Here is a 20,272-nt window from a genome sequence, read left to right as displayed (position 1 = left end):
CCAGGTACTCCTGACTCCAAGGGAGGTGTTTTATCCACTATGCCACCTAGCTGCCCCTTGAGTTGAGTCTTAAAGCAGACTAGGAATTCAAAGAAATAACTTCATGTTGAGTTGAAATACTGTTCAATGGTAACAGGATGCTTATTCTCAGTAAAAAACTTACATAAGCAGATGCAATGGGAAATGTAGTGTATATGAGGTAACAGAAATATTGCATGATGATCAGCTGTGAATGGTTTACCTTTTCTCAGCAATGCTGTGACCCCAGAGAACTCTGAGGAACTTATGATAAAACTACTATCCATCCCAAAATGGATATATTTTTTCACTTTACTTTTCTTGAAGTTTCTCTTTTTTGGGGAGGGGTAATGTTTACTTTTATAACATGATTATTGTGGTTTCACTGCACCACCTAGCCACCCCCTGAATTTACTCTTTAGAGATAAGAGATATAAACACATAAAACATTGAGAGAACTTCATAATGTAATAATGAATGAATTGTACCACTATGTGACACAGACATTCAGAGAAGGGACAGTTGGGGTGGGGGTGGGGGGGCTTCCCAGAAGAAGTGGATTTGAGAGCTTGGGCACAAGTATAGACTGAAGAGCGAAGCCATCACAGGTTAGGTCACAGCCTAAGCAAAGGCACAGTATAGACTGTACTGGAGATAGTGAAGAATGAACCTGGATCTGGGAGGCTTTGTCCGATTCCCCCTGGATTCAGGGGAATAATTATTTGACTTTTCAAAGTCCCTTTGGCCTTTAGATTCTTGACTCCCCTCTTGTCTTCTATCCATACTTCTCCCTTTAGTCTGTGAACACAGCTCAGTTCCTCTTCCCACAGCAACTATCAGAGAAAGGACCAGGGACCCCCAGTAGCAATTAAGCCTTCCACTCAGGTACAGGAGGCCTGAAATGTTCCTTGACTTTCCAGTGGCAATTAGTGTCAAGTGTCTCATTAGCAATAACCATTTTAGAGATAAGGAAAAGCAGAAAAGCAATGAAAGGAGAGAATAGCCCCTTCTCCCCCCCTTCCCTTGGAAGAAGGGGTTTAATTGCCTAGTGGTCTGTGGGGGTACCTACTTTACACTTTTCCAGATTTTTCTCAAGGAGAGCTGGGGAAGGAACCCAAGTTTCTGACAATACACCAGTGACATGCTAACATCCTAGAGATGAGCTTGGTTTGCTATGTGTGTGGGGTGCTTAACAATGGAGATCATATCTCAGAGGAACAGAAACTGACAATTTTAATTGAAGCTTCCCTCATCACCTTGAAAGGAGGTCTCTAGTGAGGTGTTTCAAAGATCTGTGCTACTCAGTATTTTATCAGTGACCTGGATAAAGGCATAGGTAATATACTCATCAGATAGGCTAATGGATCCCCCAAGCTAGGCTGGAAAGTGGTTGGATAATAGAGTGAGGATCCAATAAGATACATCCAGGCTTGAACGTTGGACTGAGACTAAGAAAATGAATTTCAGTAGGGCTAAATGTAAAGTCGTATTATTTGGGTTCAGAAAATCAACATCACAGATACTAGATAAAAGTTCATATGAAAATGTCCTGTGGCAGAGGCAACTGGGTGGTTCAACAGATAAAATGTTGGATGTAGAATCAGGAAAATTCCAAATTCAAATCTAGCCTCCGTCAATACGTGACGCTGGCCAAGCCACTTAATCTCTACTTGCTTCAATATTCTGAACTTTAAAATGAAGCTAATAATATTTGTGAGGATCAAATGAGATGAAATTGTAAAGCACAGCAGCCAGGTGCAATCTTGGTCTAGAGTAGGGGAAGTGATCATTTCATCTACCCTGTGGTCACAACATAACTAGAAGATTGGGTTTTAATCCCTTTCGACAGGGCATGGATAACAGCATTTATGACACTTTAGGATTTGTAGAGTACTTTATAAATATTATCTTATTCAATCCTTACAACAACCCTGGAAAAAAGATGTAGGCAGGCACTATTATTATCTCCATATTTACAGATGAGGAAACCGAAGCAGAGGTTAAAGGACTTGACCAAGGTCACACACCTGGTATCTGAGAGTGGATTTGAACTCTGGTCTTGTGACTCTCAGACTGTCATCTAGCTGCCACACAAGTTCTTCAGAGTCCATAGAGCTATGACTAAAGTGAAGGACTCTAGGAAGATTGGTTAAAGGAATTAGAAAGAACTGGAGAATATTAGATTTATTCTGCTTAGCTGGGGGTGGAATGAAGAGTATAAGGCAGAGGTTGCAGAGAGGCAGATTTAGACTTGATGGGAAGAATATCTTTCTAACAAAAACTATTCAAAAGTGAGATGGATTGCTTGAGGAAGTATTAGGGTGAAAGCTGGAGATTTTCAAGCCGAGGCTGAGTGACTTCTTGCAGAAGGGATTTTTGCTCCTCTGGAGACAGGAGTGGCTGACCTTTGGGGTCCTTTCTGACGTTGAAATTCTGTGATTCTGTGACTTGCATAAAATGCAAAGGACAGTGACTCATAAGGTGGAAAAGTAGGACTGGAACAAGAGAATGGGGCAGCTTAAATCCCGTGACTAAATAATCTCTAAATTTCCTTCTTCTTTATCCTCTAAATTAGACCTGGACTTCAGGCTTGTAGCTTTGTCTCTGAATTGGGAGGTTCAGTTGGCCAGATGCCTGCTGGCTCCATTCCAGGGACCCTAATAGGAAGAGAAGAAGGAAGTTCCTGTTGCTACTTAAAGACCGACATTTGTTTCTTCAGGGTAGGCTGTCCGCTTTTCACTTTTAAAATACAAATGCCCTCCGAGAAGAGGAAAAAGACCTTAAATCCCTAACACTTTAGTGTGTCTGAATGAACATGAGGGATTTAAACCAGAAGAACAGGGAGGAAAGGAGAGCACCAAGTCTACAGAAAGGAAGGACTGAATCTGGGAGAGGCTTGAAAAAAAAAAAGGAAAGGAGGAGACCCTGAGGCAAACTTCACAATTTTTCCAAAGCTTGGGTCTGCTTGAAGAAGGGTCAAGACCAAATCTTCCTTTCCGCTCAACCCTCTCCCTGTTCCACTCTCCCTCAACTCTTTCCCCTTTTTTCCTCTCCCCTCTTTTTCTCCCCTTCCCTCCTCCTTCTCTCTTTCCCCCCTCTTTTTCCTTCCCCATTTCCCCTTCTCCTACTCTTCTTTTCCCTTCTCCTTATTTCCCCTCTTCCTTCTTCCCCTCCCCTTTCTCTTTTTTCTCTTTTTCGCCTTCCTATTTTTCCTTTCTCCCTTCTTTTCTCCTCCTTCCTTCCTTTCTTCCCTTCTCTTCATCTCTTCCCTTCTCTTCATCTCTTCCCTTCTTTTACCCCTCTTTTCTCTTCTTCTCCTTTTGCTTTTCTTTCTCCTTCTCCCTCTCTCTTTCCCCTCCTTCCTTTCTTCACTCTCTCTCCCCCCACTCCTTTCCTTTCTCTCCATCTCAGAATCACAGCATCTTTAGAACTGGAAAAGGGACCTCAGACATCAGCGTATGCAAGTTGTAAATAAACAGGAAGCCCCTCTCTAATGCCCCAGACCAGTCAAATCAACACTTCCTTGAAGACCTTTCCTTTCCCCACCTCCATCCCCCCTTGCAGGATCTTGCCTGTTTCCTTAGCCTGGGTCCCAGTCCCTATTCTAGTAGCCATTGATTTGTCACTTCAAATACCCACAATGGTTCAATCAGGAGAAAACTGGCCAAAATGAACACTTGAGCACCCCCAGGAGCCTCTGGCTTCTGGCCTCTCTTTCCTGGCTCTTAGTCATAGGCCAGTTTCCTTTTCTGTAGTGGACTCAGTAAAGGAAGGGTCTCCCTGGGGCCTGTCTGAGGCCCAGTATTGGATCCTGCTGATTCCCCCAAGGAACTTTCCAGGCACAAAACGGATATTATTATAATGCATCTTATACTTCCTTTAAGCACAGGATCTGTTTTTGCCTTTTTTTCTATCTTCAGATTTAGCACAATTCTTGTTGATTATTGCCTTATTAGTGGCCACAGGCAGATGTGGGAAAATGCAATAATAACTGAAAGTGCCCCTGAGGTGGTGTTTTTCCTTGCCCAGCTTTCCCAACTCTTAAGGGATTGGGGAGGCCCCAGCCTTCTGAAAGGAGACCTAGGCCTGAGCACCTACCTGGTCTGTCAGCCTTGAGCTTTAAGCAAGGCAGGGGAGAAATGGGGGCCCAGGGTTGCAATGGAGCCCAGAGCTTTCACCCAAATTGATGCAATCAGTAATGACCTGCTTACTCAGAACAAAGGTTGTCCAGGTTTCATTTTCAGTTTCCAGGGACAGGAAATCAGCAGTGACCTTTGAACAGTCGTCCTACTAGAATCCTGGCTGATTTGTTGTTTGTGGTCAAAGGCCGGCTCCCTAGAGACCTCCTCTTCCCAAGCAGTGCGATCCCATTTCTTGATGACCTCGAATGCTCTTCCCATTCTTTTTCCACTGATCCACATCTTACTATGGGTTTTAAGAGAAAAAACAGCAAGGACTTGATTTTTAAACAGTATCAAACAGTACTGATTGTAACTTGCAAAATCACTTTGACTACACTATCTCATTCTGTGAGGTTACTTCTGTTATTATGGCTATTGTTTAAAAGAATTAAATCTTAGAGAGATTAAGGGACTTGTACTCCTGTCACTCACCTAGTGGGTCCTGGTGGTGACATTTAAACTCAGGTCTTCTTGATTGTGCAAGTCTAGTTCTTTATTCAGTATGCCACATTACTTCCTATATCAACAATAAAACTTAGGCCAAATATAGCAGACAATATTATTGATAGCTTATTTTAAAAATCATGCCTTTCTTCCTTAATAATAAGTCCAAAACTGATAAAATATAAAGTTGAGGTTATTCATAATTATCTGATGTAGAGGCTGAACTTCTGGATATGAAACCAAACACCTGAATTCAAATACTGCCTTAGATTCTTACTAGCTGGGTGACCTTAGGCAAGTCATTTAATTCCTCTGACTCTCAGTTTCTCTATAAAACAGGGCTTTAAAAACATTTGTAATACCTACCTTACAGGTTTGCTAAGAAGTTCAAATAAGAAAATATATGTAAAGCAAAGGTTTTGCAAGAGATGTAGTATAGAGGGGCAGAGCCAAGATGACATGAAGGGATCGAGTCTTAGGAGCTCTCTGATAAAAACTCATAAACTAAGGACTCTAACTAAACTTTCGAGAGACAGAAACCACAAAGGGACCCAGTGAGGCAGTTCTCCTACTCAAGGTAACCTGGAGAAGAGCAGAAGGGCTCTGCTCCCCCGGGGAGGGGCAGCCCGCCAGAGGGGTGGCCCGCCAGAGCCAAAGAACTTCAGCCTCCCAGAGGCAGCCCCAGGGCACTGGGAGCCTCAGCTCACAGCAGTGGGGAGTCTCCTGAGCTGCACCCCGGGGAGCACCGGCACAAAGTGGGGGAACAGTGGGGGACCTCTGCCAGAGTGAGCACGTGGAGCCCAGCCCTCAGGGCACACAGCCAGCAGCCTGGTCTTTTGGCAGCCTAGACTGGGAAACAGAAGCAGGTGGAGCGAGTAAGCAGGAGCCCCCAGGTCATGAGCCCATTGAGCTGAGGGAGGGGAGTGGAGAGAGACTGCAGAGCTCTGTCCTCTGCCCCTGGAACAGGACTCTGGAGCTCTGACCACATTCAGATCCTGATTGCAGTCTAGGCCCCCCCATAGAACAGCAGCCCCCCCCACCTCAGCCCCGTGGCAGAGGGGGGCACTTATGGTCATTCACAGACCAGGAGGGAGGACAGAACCTCACACACTGAGACCCTTGTGGGAGTGTCCCAAAAGCTCAGGAAGCACCCCCAAAAAACAGGCTTAGGCTGGGAAAATGAGCAAACAAAGCAACAAGAGGAAGACCATTGAGAAATATTTTGCAAATGAGCCCAAGAAGGATCAAAATACTCAGTCTGAAGATGAGGAAGCACAAGCTCCTGCATCTAAAGACTCCAAGAAAAAGAGAAATTGGGCTCAGGCTATGATAGAGCTCAAAAAAGACTTTGAAAATCAAATGAGGGAGTTAGAAGAAAAACTGGGAAAAGAAAGGAGAGAGATGCAGGAAAAACATGAAAATGAAGTCAGCAGCTTAGTCAAGGAAATCCAGAAAAATGCTGAAGAAAATAGCATGCTAAAAACCAGCTTAGGTCAAATGAATAAAACAGTTCAAAAAGTTATGGAGGAGCAGAATGCTTTAAAAAAGCAAAATTGGCCAGATGGAAAAAGAGATAAGAAAACTATCTGAGGAGAATAAATCCTTCAGACAAAGAATAGAATTCAGGGAGATTGATGAATTTACCAGAAATCAGGAATCAATACTTCAAAACCAAAAAAAATGAAAAAGTAGAAGAAAATGTGAACTATCTCATTGAAAAAACAACTGATATGGAAAACAGACTTAGGAAAGATAATTTGAAAATTATTGGAATACCTGAAAGTCATGATCAGGAAAAGAGCCTTGACATCATTTTCAAAGAATTACTACAGGAAAATTGCCCTGATATTCTAGAAGCAGAAGGCAAAATAGAAATGGAGAGAATTCACCGATCCCCCCGAGAAAGAGATCCCAAAAAACCAACCCCTAGGAATATTATAGCCAAGTTCCAGAACTCCCAAGTCAAAAAGAAAATATTACAAGCAGCCAGAAAGACACAGTTCAAATATCATGGAGCTGCAGTCAGGATCACACAGGACTTAGCAGCAGCTACATTGGAAGCTCGTAGGGCTTGGAATACAATATACTGGAAGGCAAAAGAGCTTAGAATGCAGGCAAGAATGAACTACCCAGCAAGGCTGAATGTCCTCTCCCAGGGAAAAAAGATGGACTTTCAATGAACCAGGGGAATTTCAAAGGTTCCTTTTGGAATGGCCAGAGCTGAACAGAAGGTTTGATCTTCAGATACAGGACTCAGGCGAAGCATGGAGATTGGAGGAGAGGGGGGAAATATGAGGAACTTAATGAGGATGAACTGCATGTATAGAAAAATGATACTGATAATATTCATATGAACCACCTCAGTTAATAGAGCAGGTAGAGGGAGCTTTTATAGTTGAAGCACAGGAGAAAGCTGAATTCGAAGATAAAATATGGTGTAAAAATGGAGTCAATAAGAAAAAAAGGGAAATGGAATGGGAGAAAGAAAAAGGAGAGGGGGAATAGTCTAAGCTATTTCACATAATAAGATTTTTTTTATTACAATGAGCTATTGCAATGATATGGAAGGGGGGAGGCAAGGGAGAATGAGGGAACCTTTGCTCTCATCAGAGATGGCTAGGAGAGGAAACAGCAAATATACTCAATGGGGTATAGACAACTGGAGTAAGAAGGAGGGGGGGAGCAGGGGGAAGGGGTGGGGATGTGAATAAAGGAGGAGAGGATGGACCATGGGGGGACAGTGGTCAGATATAACACATTTTCTTTTTTTTACTTCTTGCAAGGGGCTGGGATTGGATGACCTGCCCAGGACCATAGGGCTAGGTGGATTCTGGGCCTAAGGGGTGGTATGGGGGCTCAGGGCTTCTTGGCCCTAGGACCAGGGATCTGTCTGCTGCGCCACTCAGCGACCCTACAGCAGAGTCAGAGTGAAAGGAGAGAGAAAATATAGTACATGGTAGTGGAGAAATAAGAAAGAAGGGAGTTGCGATCAGCAATGGCAACGTTGGAAAAATATGGAATTAACTTTTGTGATGGACTTATCATAAAGAATGTGATCCACTCACGACAGAGTTGATGGTGTTGGAACAAAGACTGAAACACATTTTTTGTTATTATTATTTGGGGGAGGGTGCAGGGCAAGTGGGGCTGGGTGGCCTGCCTGGGGCGATCATTGGGTATCTGGGGCCGGATTCAGACCCAGGTGCTCCTGGCTCAAGGGCCAATGCTCTGTCTGCCACCCAGCCACCCCTACTATTATTACTATTTTATTTTATTTTGGGTCTTTTTTTTTTTCTTCTTTTTGTTTTTTGCAGGGCAGTGGGGATCGGGTAGCTTGCATGTCACATGGCTGGGTGATTATTGGTTTACGAGGCTGGATATGGGCTTGGATGCTCGTGGCTCCAGGGCTGGTGCTTCGTCCATTGCACCACCTGGCCATACCTACAATTATTACTATTATTTTTTTTTTATTTTAATTTTTTTCTCCCCCCTTTACTTTTTTGCCCAAGCAAGTCTATCTATATTCATGGGGGGAGGGGTATTTTGTTTACTTGTAAACAAGTATATTTTATTAATGTAAAGAAAAACATTTGTACAAAATGAGAATAAAAAATAAAAAAAAAAGAGATGTAGTATAACCATAACAGCAATGTGGGGGGTGATGATCAACCTTAATGGACTTACTCATTCCATCAATGCAATAATCAGGGACAATTTTAGGGTATCTACAATGGAGAATGCCATCAGTACCTAGAGAAAGAAGCAAAGACCAAAGATTATTATCAATTTTTTAAAAAAGTTGTCTTATGTACTACATAATTTTGCTTTCTCTAATATTTTATTTTTTCCTCAAAGATATGATTTTTCTCTCAACACATTCAATTTTGATCAATATAAATCATGCAAACAATGTAAAGATCAGATTGCTTTCTGGGGGGGAGAAAGGAGGGAAGGGATGGTAGGGGGAAAATTGTAAAATTCAAAACATTAACAAAAATAGATAGAAACTGCTATTATATATAATTAGAAAACAAAATATATATAAAAAAGAGATGTGGTACAGTGGGTTACTAGCTTAGTCAAGTTCTCATATCTCACAGCCTCAGATTCCTCATTGTAAAATGCAGCAAAGTCCAGTTCTTCAAGAGTCAGAACATCTGACTTTTTATGATCTTATTTGGGGTTTTTGTGGCAAAAACATTGCAGTAGATTGCCATTTCCTTCTCCAGCTCATTTTACAGGTGAAGAAACTGGGGCAAACAACTTGTCCAGGGTCACACAGTAAGTGTCTGTGGTCACATTTGAATTCAGGAAGATGAATCTTTCTGACTCCAGGCCCAAAGCTCTATCCACTTGGCCATCTAGCTGCCCTATGTTCAGGCCTTTAAAAAAAAACTCAAAAAACTTGAACAACCATTAGGATTCTAAAAAGGTGAAATTATATCAAAGTGACAGAGAAATATTTCTTTTACATATTGCAATCTTGTACATTTCTTTTACTTAAGTCATAAAAGTTAAAAGGTCCATAATAGCATGTTTCCTTCAGTGTTGTGATTGGTAGGTTGATTTGTTGGTTGGGTTTGTTTTTGAAGAGAACCAAAACAAGGGCACTTAATTAGAGACAATTTACAGTGTGACCAGCTGTGGCAGATCAGACCAATAGGAGCTCAGAATGTGCTCTCATGTGAACATGTGGACAGCTGAGATGGATTCAATGTCATAAAAGTTGAACAAACTTAAACAGTAATATTCTCATATTCTCTGAGGAAACAAGCTTCATTGGTAAACTAAGTCAGGTTACACATTAAACTACAGTTAGAGGTTTCATAGGATAAAAGGAGAAGGAATTTCCATGGGCCAAGGAAGTTGGAAACAGTTGAAAAATCTTCCTTTGACTTCTTGGTTAAGGAATGTTTAAGACTTTAAGTATATTCCATAGGACAGATTTTGGTCAAATGAGGTTTATATTGACAGATTTTCTTTTAACCAAAAGTTGCAGAAGGAATAAAAGAAAATTCCCATTATACCATATTTCAAAATATGTCTCATTCTGCACTATGGATCTTTTTGTTAGGAGGTGGGTAGCATGCTTCATCTTCTGTCCTCTGGAAATATTGTTGATCATTATATTGATCAGAGTTCTTAAGTCCACCCAAGAGGTTTGTCTTTATGACATGGTAGTTTTGCATAAATTATTCTTCTGGTTTTGCTCATTTCACTCTGCATCAGGTCATACAAATATTTCCAGGTTTTCCTGAAAGTGTCCTTTTCATCTTTTCCAATAAGCACAATATAATTTGTAGGTTACAAATGAAAATGCCAAATGTTCTGTAGCATAGTCAGATTGGAGTGCCTTTTCTAGTTTGCTGGAAGAAAAAGTCTCTTAAAAAATACTGAAGAGATGTAGCTTAGCCATCAAAAATTAACAGGAAATAATATAGACTTTCTGATTATAAGTAAGGAATTCTTAATTTGGGGGCTGTGAATTAAAAAATATATTGATATAAGTAGATAGATAGAAAGATAGATTAAAAATAACTATCCTTCAATAGAATTGGTTTCCTTGGTAATCTTATATATTTTATGCCCCTAAAAGCATTATTCCAAGAAGAGGTCTGGAGGCTTCACCAAGCTGTCAAAGGTGTCCATGACACCAGAAAGATTAAGAACTCTTACTTCAAAGAGACTCTGCTATTAGAGAATAGGGAATGCATGTGAAAAGATACTTTTAGGCTGAAGATACAAGTTAACTCAAGTGATTCAAGAGGATGTAGAAATCCCTTTCTGGAAATGAAACTCTCATTTCAGGCAAGGGTTAAAGAAACTGATAGACTCTTAAAAACAGAAGAAACTCCACAAAAGGTTTTTTAATAGGCTAATGAATGGGTGTGCAAGGGTTTTTGCCTATTTGAAGAAACTGTAGTTTAAAAAAGAAAGCCTTTATGTGTCTTTCTATGAGGCAAAAAATAACTTCCTGGTTGAAGACTGTAGCTGAAGTTGAAGACTGTTCTGGAAGTAACAGGCTCTTCAACCTTGTGGCCAATGGGACCGTTCTCAGAGTCAACCATAAACAATCAGAGAAGCGTTGCAGCATCATTTTATTGCAATGACTCTAAACCAATAGGGAACAAGGATTAGTAGAGATGAAGCACAGATGACACCTCAGACAAGACTTTTATGGACTGAGCCTGATGGGGAAAATCTAGTGATGACACCAGAAGACATCCTGTTATCTTTGGAGCTATAAGTTGCCCCTCCATGAATATGTCATGATTACATATTTCCCTGGTGTAAATCTCATTACACACTCTTCTTATATATTACTAATCTACCAATTGATTGAGTAAAGCATCATGGAATCATATGAGCAAAGATTTAAAGCTAGAAGGAACTGCAGAAACCATCTCAACCAACCCCCCTCACTTTATAAGATGAGAAAACTGAAGCCTATAGAAGCTAAGTGACTTGTCCAAAGAGTAGGCAGCAGAGGTGGGAACTCTTGGCTCTGAAGGGATAATGCATGAGACAAGGGTGAGAACTATAGGTTGATTATAGGAATTAAAACAGAACAGATGATCTCTTTCAATTTCCCTTGCCCTATCCCCTCCAGCTCCTCCTTCTGCAGATGAGAAAATGGAGGCTCAAAGATTCTGACTTCAAATCCCTCTTTCTGATAGGACAGCATGTCATCAAGGAACGTATGTGTGTGTGTGTGTGTGTGTGTGTGTGTGTGTGTGTGTGTGTGTGTGTGTGTTTGTGTGTGTGTGTGTGTGTGTGTGTGTGTGTGTGTGTGTGTGTTGGAGTGGAGGCAGATATTGTTAAAAATGACAATTTTTCCTGACAAAATTTCTGAATTCAAGTATAAAATGGCAATGATAATTATAGTAGTATACCATTGTGAAGATCAAATGAGATAATGAATTTTTTCTATGTTGTAAATCTAAAGGTAATCATGTAAATGTCAGCTATGGGGTGGCTAGGTGGCCTAGTGTATAAAGCACCGGCCTTGGAGTCGGGAGTACTTGGGTTCAAATCCAGTCTCAGACACTTAATAATTACCTAGCTGTGTGGCCTTGGGCAAGCCACTTAACCCCATTTGCCTTGCAAAAACCTAATAAATAAATAAATAGATGTCAGCTATTAGAATTTTTGAAAGTTGGCAAGTATAGGAAGATCTGGTGGGTTCAAGCCCTGACCAAACTTGGGCATATATGCTGGAAGAACCTCAAGAAATCATTCAGCTCAATCCTCTCATTTTAAGTAATACTTCCTTTTTAGCTGACCTGTGATTTCATTAGCATATTTTCCACTGAAGAAACTTCCTCTATCAATACAACTCTGCAATTTATTTCATCAGAATATTTGTTCCTAGAGGATAGAGATTTTTGGTCATAGCTAGATAGATTCAGAAATATTTGAGTTCAAATCCAGCTTCAGACCCTCACCAGCTGTGGCAAATGGGCAAGTCATTTAACCTCTACTTCAGTTTACTCATCTGCAAACTGGGTCAGCTAGGTGATACAGTGGATAGAATGCCAGGCCTAGAGTCAGGAAGACTCATCTTCTTGAGTTCAAATATGGTCTGGAGAAAGAAATGGCAAACTTTAAGTACCTTGCCAAGTAAGTCCCAAATGGAGTCATGAAGAGATGGACATGTCTAAATGACTGAATATCAATAAAATGGAAATAATAATAGCACCCATGTTCCAGAGATGTTGTAAGGATCAAATGAAATAATATTTGTGAGGTATCTTGCAAATTTTAAAAGATATAAAAAATTTGTCAGCTATTATTAATAATTATCATGATGATGATAATTATTGTTTATCTTTCAGCACTCCCGGGCAATGAATAAGCAGAACCAGGAGAACATTGTACACATTAATAGAAACATTGACTATGATGGACTTAGATCTTCTCAGCAGTTCAATGATCAAGGACAATTTTAAAGACTTATGATGTAAAATACCATCCACATTCAGAGAAAGAGCTATGGAGTCTGAGTGCAGACCAAAGCACACTATTTTCAATTAAAAATGTTTTTTATGCTTTATATTTTTCCACTCTCATAGTTTTTGTCCTTTTTTCTGATTCTTCTTTCACAACATGACTAATATGGGAAAATGTTTAACATAGTTATACATGTATAACTGTATCAGATGATTTGCTGTCAAGGGAAGTAGGGAGAGAAGAGAGGAAGGGAATAAAATGGAACTTAAAATTTTACAATAAAAGAATGTTGAGGGGCAGAGCCAAGATGGTGACAAGAGAGGATGGTGTCTCAGGAGCTCTCTCATGAAACTTCTAAATTTTCGAAAGACAGAACCCACAGAGGGACCCTTTATCGCTCAAGTGAGTATATTTTTTGGGGGGGGGATATTTTATTTTCTCTTAAACAAGAATATTTTATTAATGTATAAAATTGTATAAAATGAGAATAAATAAATATTAAATAAATTTTAAAAAATAATTAATCAATCTATTATATATGATTAAACTCTAAAAAAAAGAATGTTGAAAGCTATCTTTTGTGGTTGGAAAAATAAATAAATTTATATTAAAAAATTCTCAATTCCATTTTAAATCTGACTGAAGTGTTGTGGGCCATATACTGCTTATGGGCTATTTATTTGACACCCGTCATTTAGGCCAACCCCATCACTTTATAGAAAGAAAACTGAGGTCCAGTGAGATTCCTTTCTCTTTCCCTCTAGGCTGGCAGTCACATCTGGAATGTGCTTCTTAAACAGATTTCTTTCTTTTTCTTTTTTTATTTATTTATTCTCATTTTGTACAAATAATATTTTTTATACATTAATAAAATATTCTTGTTTAAGAGTAAACAAAATACTCCCTCCCCAAAAAAGATATAGACTTACTTGAGCAATAAAGTAAAGGGGAGAGAAAAAAATTAAAATAAAAAAATAGTAATAATTGTAGGTATGGCCAGGTGGCGCAATGGAAGGAGCACCAGTCCTGGAGCCGGGAGCACCCAAGCCCATATCTGGCCCCATACACCAAATAATCACCCAGCTGTGTGACATGCAACCTACCCCAACCCCACTGTCCTGCAAAAACCAAAAAAAAGAAAAAAAAGACCCAAAATAAAATAAAATAGTAATAATAGTAGGGACGGTTGGGTGGTGGACAGAGCACTGGCCCTTGAGCCAGGAGCACCGGGGTCCAAATCCGGCCTCAGACACCCAATGATCACCCTGCTATGCGGCCCCGGGCAGGCCACCCAGCCCCATTTGTCCTGCACCTCCCCCCAAAATAATAATAATAAAAAATGTGCTTTGGTCTGTGTTCCAACACCACCAACTCTGTTGTGGGTGGATCACATTCTTTATGATAAATCCATCACAAAAGTTACTTCCATATTTTTCCACTGTTGCCATTGCTGATTGCAACAACCTCCTTTCGTATTTCTCCACTACCATGTACTATATTTTCTCTCTCCTTTCACTCTGACTCTGCTGTAGGGGAGCTGAGTGGCACAGCAGACAGATCCCTGGTCCTGGGGCCAAGAGACCCCAAGCCCCCATACCACCACTTAGGCCCAGCATCCACCTGGCCCTATGGTCCCGGACAGGTCATCCAATCCCAGCCCCTTTCAAGAAGTAAAAAAAGAAAATGCGTTATATCTGACCACTCTCCCCCCATGGTCCACCCTCTCCTCCATCACTCACATCACCCCCTTCCCCCTGTCCCCCCCTTCTTACTCCAGATGTCTATACCCCATTGAGTCTATATGCTGTTTCCTCTTCTAGCCACTTCTGCTTTTTAAAGTATTGTTCTCCTAAATAACTTTTTGAACTGTTTTATCCATTTGACCTAAGCTGGTTTTTAGCATGCTATTTTCTTTGGCTTTTTTTTTGGATTTCCTTGACTAAGCTGCTGACTTCGTTTTCATGTTTTTCCTATATCTCTCTCATTTCTTTTCCCAGTTTTTCTTCTAACTCCTTCATTTGATTTTCAAAGTCTTTTTTGAGCTCTGTCATAGCCTGAGCCCAATTTCTGTTTTTCTTGGAGTCTTTAGATGCAGGAGCTTGTGCTTCTTCATCTTCAGACTGATTGTTTTGATCCTTCTTGTGCTCACAGGCAAAATATTTCTCAACGGTCTTCCTCTTGTTTCTCTGCTTACTCATTTTCCCAGCCTAAGCCTGTTTTTGGGGTGCTTCCTGAGTTTTTGGGACACTCCCACAAGGGTCTCAGTGTGTGAGGCTCTGATCTCCCTCCTGGTCTGTGAATGACCATAAGTGCCCCCCCTCTGCCACGGGGCCGAGATGGGGGGATCCCTGCTGTTCTATGGGGGGGCCTAGACTACGATCAGGATCTGAATGTGGTCAGACCCAGAGTCCTGTTCCACAGGCGGAGCTCTGCAGTCTCTCTCCCTTCACTCCCCTCCTTAGGTTCAATGGGCTCATGCCCTGGGGGCTCCTGCTTGCCAGCTCTGCCTGCTTCTGTTCCTGGATCTGGGCTGCTGTAGCCACCCTGCTTGCTGTGTGCCCTGAGGGCTGGCTCCCTCTGGCAGAGATCCCCAGCTGTTCCCCCAATTTGTGTCCAGTGCTCCCTGGGGTGTAAATCAGGAAACTCCCCCGCTGCTGTAAGCTGTGGTTCCCAGCACCCTGGGGCTGCCTCTGGGAGGCTTAAGTTCTTTCCCTCTGGCAGGCCGCTCCTCTAGTGGGCCGCCCCTCCAACTCTGGGGAGCAGAGCCTTTTTGCTCTTTTCCAGGTTACCTTGAGTAGGAGAACTGCCTCACTGGGTCCCTCTGTGGGTTCTGTCTCTCAAAAATTTAGAGTCCTTAGCTTATGAGTTTTATGAGACAGCGCCTAAGACACGATCCGCTCTTGTCGCCATCTTGGCTCCACCCCTCGATCTCTTTCTTTTTAAAAAATTTTTTTAATTTAATTTTTTCCCAGGATTACATACAAAAATCAAATTTCAGTATTCACTTCCAAATCCTTATGTTCCATATTCTCTCCCTTCCTTCCATACCATACCCCCTCATTGAGAAAACAAGTTTCTTGTTATAAGTTAAAACTGTGTAATCATGAAAAACTTTACCACAATAATCATGTTATAAAAGTAAACATTACCCCTCCCCAAAAAAGAGAAACAAGAAAAGTAAAGTGAAAAAATATATCCATTTTGGGATGGATAGTAGTTTTATCATAAGTTCCTCAGAGTTCTCTGGGGTCACAGCATTGCTGAGAAAAGGTAAACCATTCACAGCTGATCATCATGCAATATTTCTGTTACCTCATATACACTACATTTCCCATTGCATCTGCTTATGTAAGTTTTTTACTGAGAATAAGCATCCTGTTACCATTGAACAGTATTTCAACTCAACATGAAGTTATTTCTTTGAATTCCTAGTCTGCTTTAAGACTCAACTCAAGGGGCAGCTAGGTGGCATAGTGGATAAAACACCTCCCTTGGAGTTAGGAGTACCTGGGTTCAAATCCTGTCTCAGACACTTAATAATTACCTAGCTGTGTGGCCTTGGGCAAGCCACTTAACCCCATTTGCCTTGCAAAAACCTAAAAAAAAAGACTCAACTCAAAAGTTGCCTTTTAGAAAAAGTTTTTCTGGTCTCAGTTCTTTGCGCCCTCTAACCCAAAGCACTTTGTATCTATTTTGGACATGACTACACACACACACACACACACACACACACACACACACACACATCACTTTCAATAAAACATAAACTCCTTGAAGTAAAGGACTGTTTCACTTTTGTTTTTATATTCCCAATCCTTGGAACATAGTAGACTCTTTAACCCTTAATAGGCCCACTGATTGAACTTGTACACAAAGTCATATAATAGTAGGTGATCACTTTAGGATTTGAACCCAGAACCAAATGCAATGCTCTTTCCACTACAGATCCAACTAACCAGGAGAATTTTCTTATTGCTTGTTACCTGTTTTAAGAAAGAATGTGACTTCGTGAAAACCCAGCAGTGTTTAACTAAAGACCACAGAATATTCTTCCTTAGGGTGAAAAAGTCAACAGATCTGGCCATTTGAAGCAAGATGTTTTTGAAGTCAATGTCTCAGCAGGAACGAGCCATAACTGTGACCCTATTTTACCTCAGGCCAAAATAAGTGAGTTGAGGGGTTCAAAAAAGTGGCCATCCCGGGGCAGCAAGATGGCGCAGTGGATAGAGCACCAGCCCTGGAGTCAAGAGTACCTGAGTTCAAATCTGATCTCAAACACTTAATAATTACCTAGCCGTGTGGCCTTGGGCAAGACACTTAACCTCATTGCCTTGCAAAAACCTAAAAAAAAAAAAAGGTTGCCGTCTGATCTTAAGAAATCAGTCTTAGTAGAGAATACAAATGAGTAAGGAGAAAACAATCACTTCAGCCCTCTTCCTTGGGAATGAGATTCCACAACAGTGCCTTGGGGGTGACTGTGTCTCAAAAGTGAGGTCTGCCCTTCTGGTAGGGAAAATGCACCCCACATCCCCCCCACTTCCCCCCCCCCCACCAAGTGTTATCACCCTTATGGTAAGCAGGGCAGCAGCTGGATGGTGCAGTGGATAGAGTACTGGCCTTGGAGTCAGGAAGATGGGAATTCAAATCCAGCCTCTGACCCTTGACACTTGCTAGCTGTGTACCTCCAGTCATCCTGATTCATATCTGTCCACTGGACCCAGACGGCTCTGGAGGAGAAAGTGAGGTTGGTGACAGCACAGAGCCTCCTCACTCAAATCCAATTTAGATGATTGTTACCTTCATGTACCTGATGTTATGGTCTTCTTCGAGAATGAAGGACAAACATCATCACAAAGGTAACAGAATATGGTGGATTTGGAATCAGGCAGATGGGTTCAAATCCAACCTCATATACTTTTTATTGTTTTTGTCCTTTGTTCTGGAAGGGTACCAATGACATCAGGAGGGTGATGTCTTGATTTGCAAGTGAACTAAATTTAAATGAGGCAAAGATATCAGCCTTACTCTCTCCTTCAGACTCATTGGAGTCCAGTGGCAAGATGTAGGTCAAGACTACAGGCAATGGCTCCTTACTTTCTGTATCATCTAAGATAAGTTATTTTATGTCTCAGTGACTCAGTTTCCTCAACTATAAAATGTGGGAGCTGAGAGTTTTGTATTCCACAGCCCCTAAAATCCATTATAGCTCTAACGCTATAATTCTCTGTCATCCTGGGGTACTTGGTGATGGAATAAGGCAGGCAGGCTGCCTCAGCAGGGTGTTGAGTTATTACAATTGCCTATGAAGACATATATACACCAACCACTGCCATTTTGATCTTTATTTAGCTATAGCAAAACAGAGTATGAATAATGAATATTACTACGTTTCAAAATGTATGTTAATGTGGCTGTGATTAATAAAATGCAAAGTCATCTAAAAGTATTAACAAATTCACAATAGGATAATGACAAAAGGCATTTTTTTAACCATTTGAAAGCTTAATAGTACAAGTATATTCACCTACTAGAAGGTGTGATCTTCCTACAGAAAAGATAATAGATTCGAAGCAGAGAAGAGATCTCTGAGGCCAACTAATCTAAATTCATTTTACAGATGAAGAAACTGAGACTCGGAGAGTTTAAGTGATTTGCCAAGTTCACTAGATCATAAGTGTCAGAGATGAGATTTGAACCCAAGTCTTCCTGATTCCAAACCTAAAGCTCCACTTTATCAGGTTCCAGGTTGGGAACCACCACAGTTGTTGGACTAGTTATTATAAGACTGAAGGTACCCATGCCACTCCTTGGGGAAACAACCCTGCCACCAAATTATCCTGTCCACCTTTCTCTTAGGAAAAAAACAACTTCATCCTGTTCCACCAGGATGAAGGATGGTAATGATTTAATCAGATAAATCAGTCCCTGGCAAAGTACATTTCTCTCAGATGTTTTAACCCTTAGAAAGTTCTTTCCTATGAAGACATATATGCACCAACCACTGCCATTTTGATCTTTATTTAGCTATAGCTTCTTTCTTCTTTAGGAAGAAAGTTAACTTCAGGCATCTTGACTATCAGGGGAGAAAATATATATACTTATATTTGCAAATATATATTTACATAAGCATAACTACATATGTAAACATATATATTTATGTATGTATGTATAATTTCTCTACACATATTGGGTTAAACTGCTCACTACACTATGTGAGTCTCTGGTCCAAATTCTCTTAGTCTGAAATAGAGTTTTTCAGAGCAGTAATCAGCCATATGTTTAAACAAAAGAGAACCAGAAAGCCACTGAATTTTAAAGTTGAAAAAATTCTTGGAAACTGAACAAGAATCTATCTGATGCAGGGATCTCTTTTCAGTGAATATAATGGAGGATGTACTCAATTTGGAGTTTGTTTAAGACTTTATTTAAAATTCTAGCTCTGTAATTGTATTAATTGTTATTGTTCAGGCATTTCTAACTCTTCATGACCAAATTTGGGGTTTTCTTGGCAAAGATAGAGTGATTTGCCATTTCCTTTTCCAGTTACTTTAACAGATGAGGAAACTGAGGAAAGCAGGGTGAGGTGGCTATCCCAAAATAATACAGCTACTAAAGTGTCTGAGACCATATGTGAAATCAGGAAAATGAGTCTTCAGACTCCAGGCTCAGCATTATCCACTGCAACACCTAACAGCCTATTATTACTTGCATAGCCTTGGCAAATTACCTAATCTCTCTGGGTCTCAGTTTTCTCCTCAGTGAAATGAAGGCCTGGGATCTATGATTTCTAAGGTACCTGCCTGATGTAAATCTATAGTCTATGTTTCCCGGACTAATGATCACCTATTTTCAATTTGAACACATTAATAATAGGGAATGTATTAGTTATGAGGAACTTTCAGTTCTGTTCATCCTTCCTTTTCTTTTTTTCCCCTCACAACAATCCTTCTTGTAAAATGCTGTTATCCCCATTTTATTTTTTATTTATTTTCAATCATATACACATGTATATTTTTAAGTTATAAAATTTCCTTCCATTCTCCCTTCCTACCCCCCTCCCCTCAGCAGCAAACAGTCAGGTTACCATTGTACATACATATTTTGGATAAACATGCTTATAGATTAGTTATTTTCAGTATGAGTAATTAGGATTAAGGGAAAGAGATACATAAGAGATAATTTTTATAAAGTTCATCAGATCCTGAAGGTGTGTGTGTGTGTGTGTGTGTGTGTGTATGTGTGTGTATTGATTTATTTTGTTTTTCTTTCTCTGGATGGGGATTATTTTGTCCATAGTCAGTCTAATACTGTTGTCCTAGCTCTCTGAACTGCTTAGAGGAGCTACTTCCATCAAAGCTGTCCATCTCACAATGTTTTTGTTAATGTGTACATTGTTTTTTTGGTTCTGCTCCCTTCACTCAGCATCAGATCCTCTAACTCATTCCATGCTTCTCTAGAGTCTGAGCATTTATGTTTTCCTATAGAACAATAGTATTCCATAATATTCATGTATCATAGCTTGTTTAGCCATTCCTCAATTATTGGGCATACCCTCAATTTCCAATTCTTTGTCACTACAAAAAGAGCTACTTTTGGAACATGTAGGACTTTTCCTTTTTTTTATAATTTCTTCTGTACATAGACCAAGAATTGGAATTGCTGAGTCAAAAGGAATGAAC

The sequence above is a fragment of the Macrotis lagotis genome, chromosome X, assembly GCF_037893015.1.
Source record: "Macrotis lagotis isolate mMagLag1 chromosome X, bilby.v1.9.chrom.fasta, whole genome shotgun sequence".
NCBI lineage: Eukaryota > Metazoa > Chordata > Mammalia > Peramelemorphia > Peramelidae > Macrotis > Macrotis lagotis.
This window is presented reverse-complemented; position numbering follows the sequence as displayed.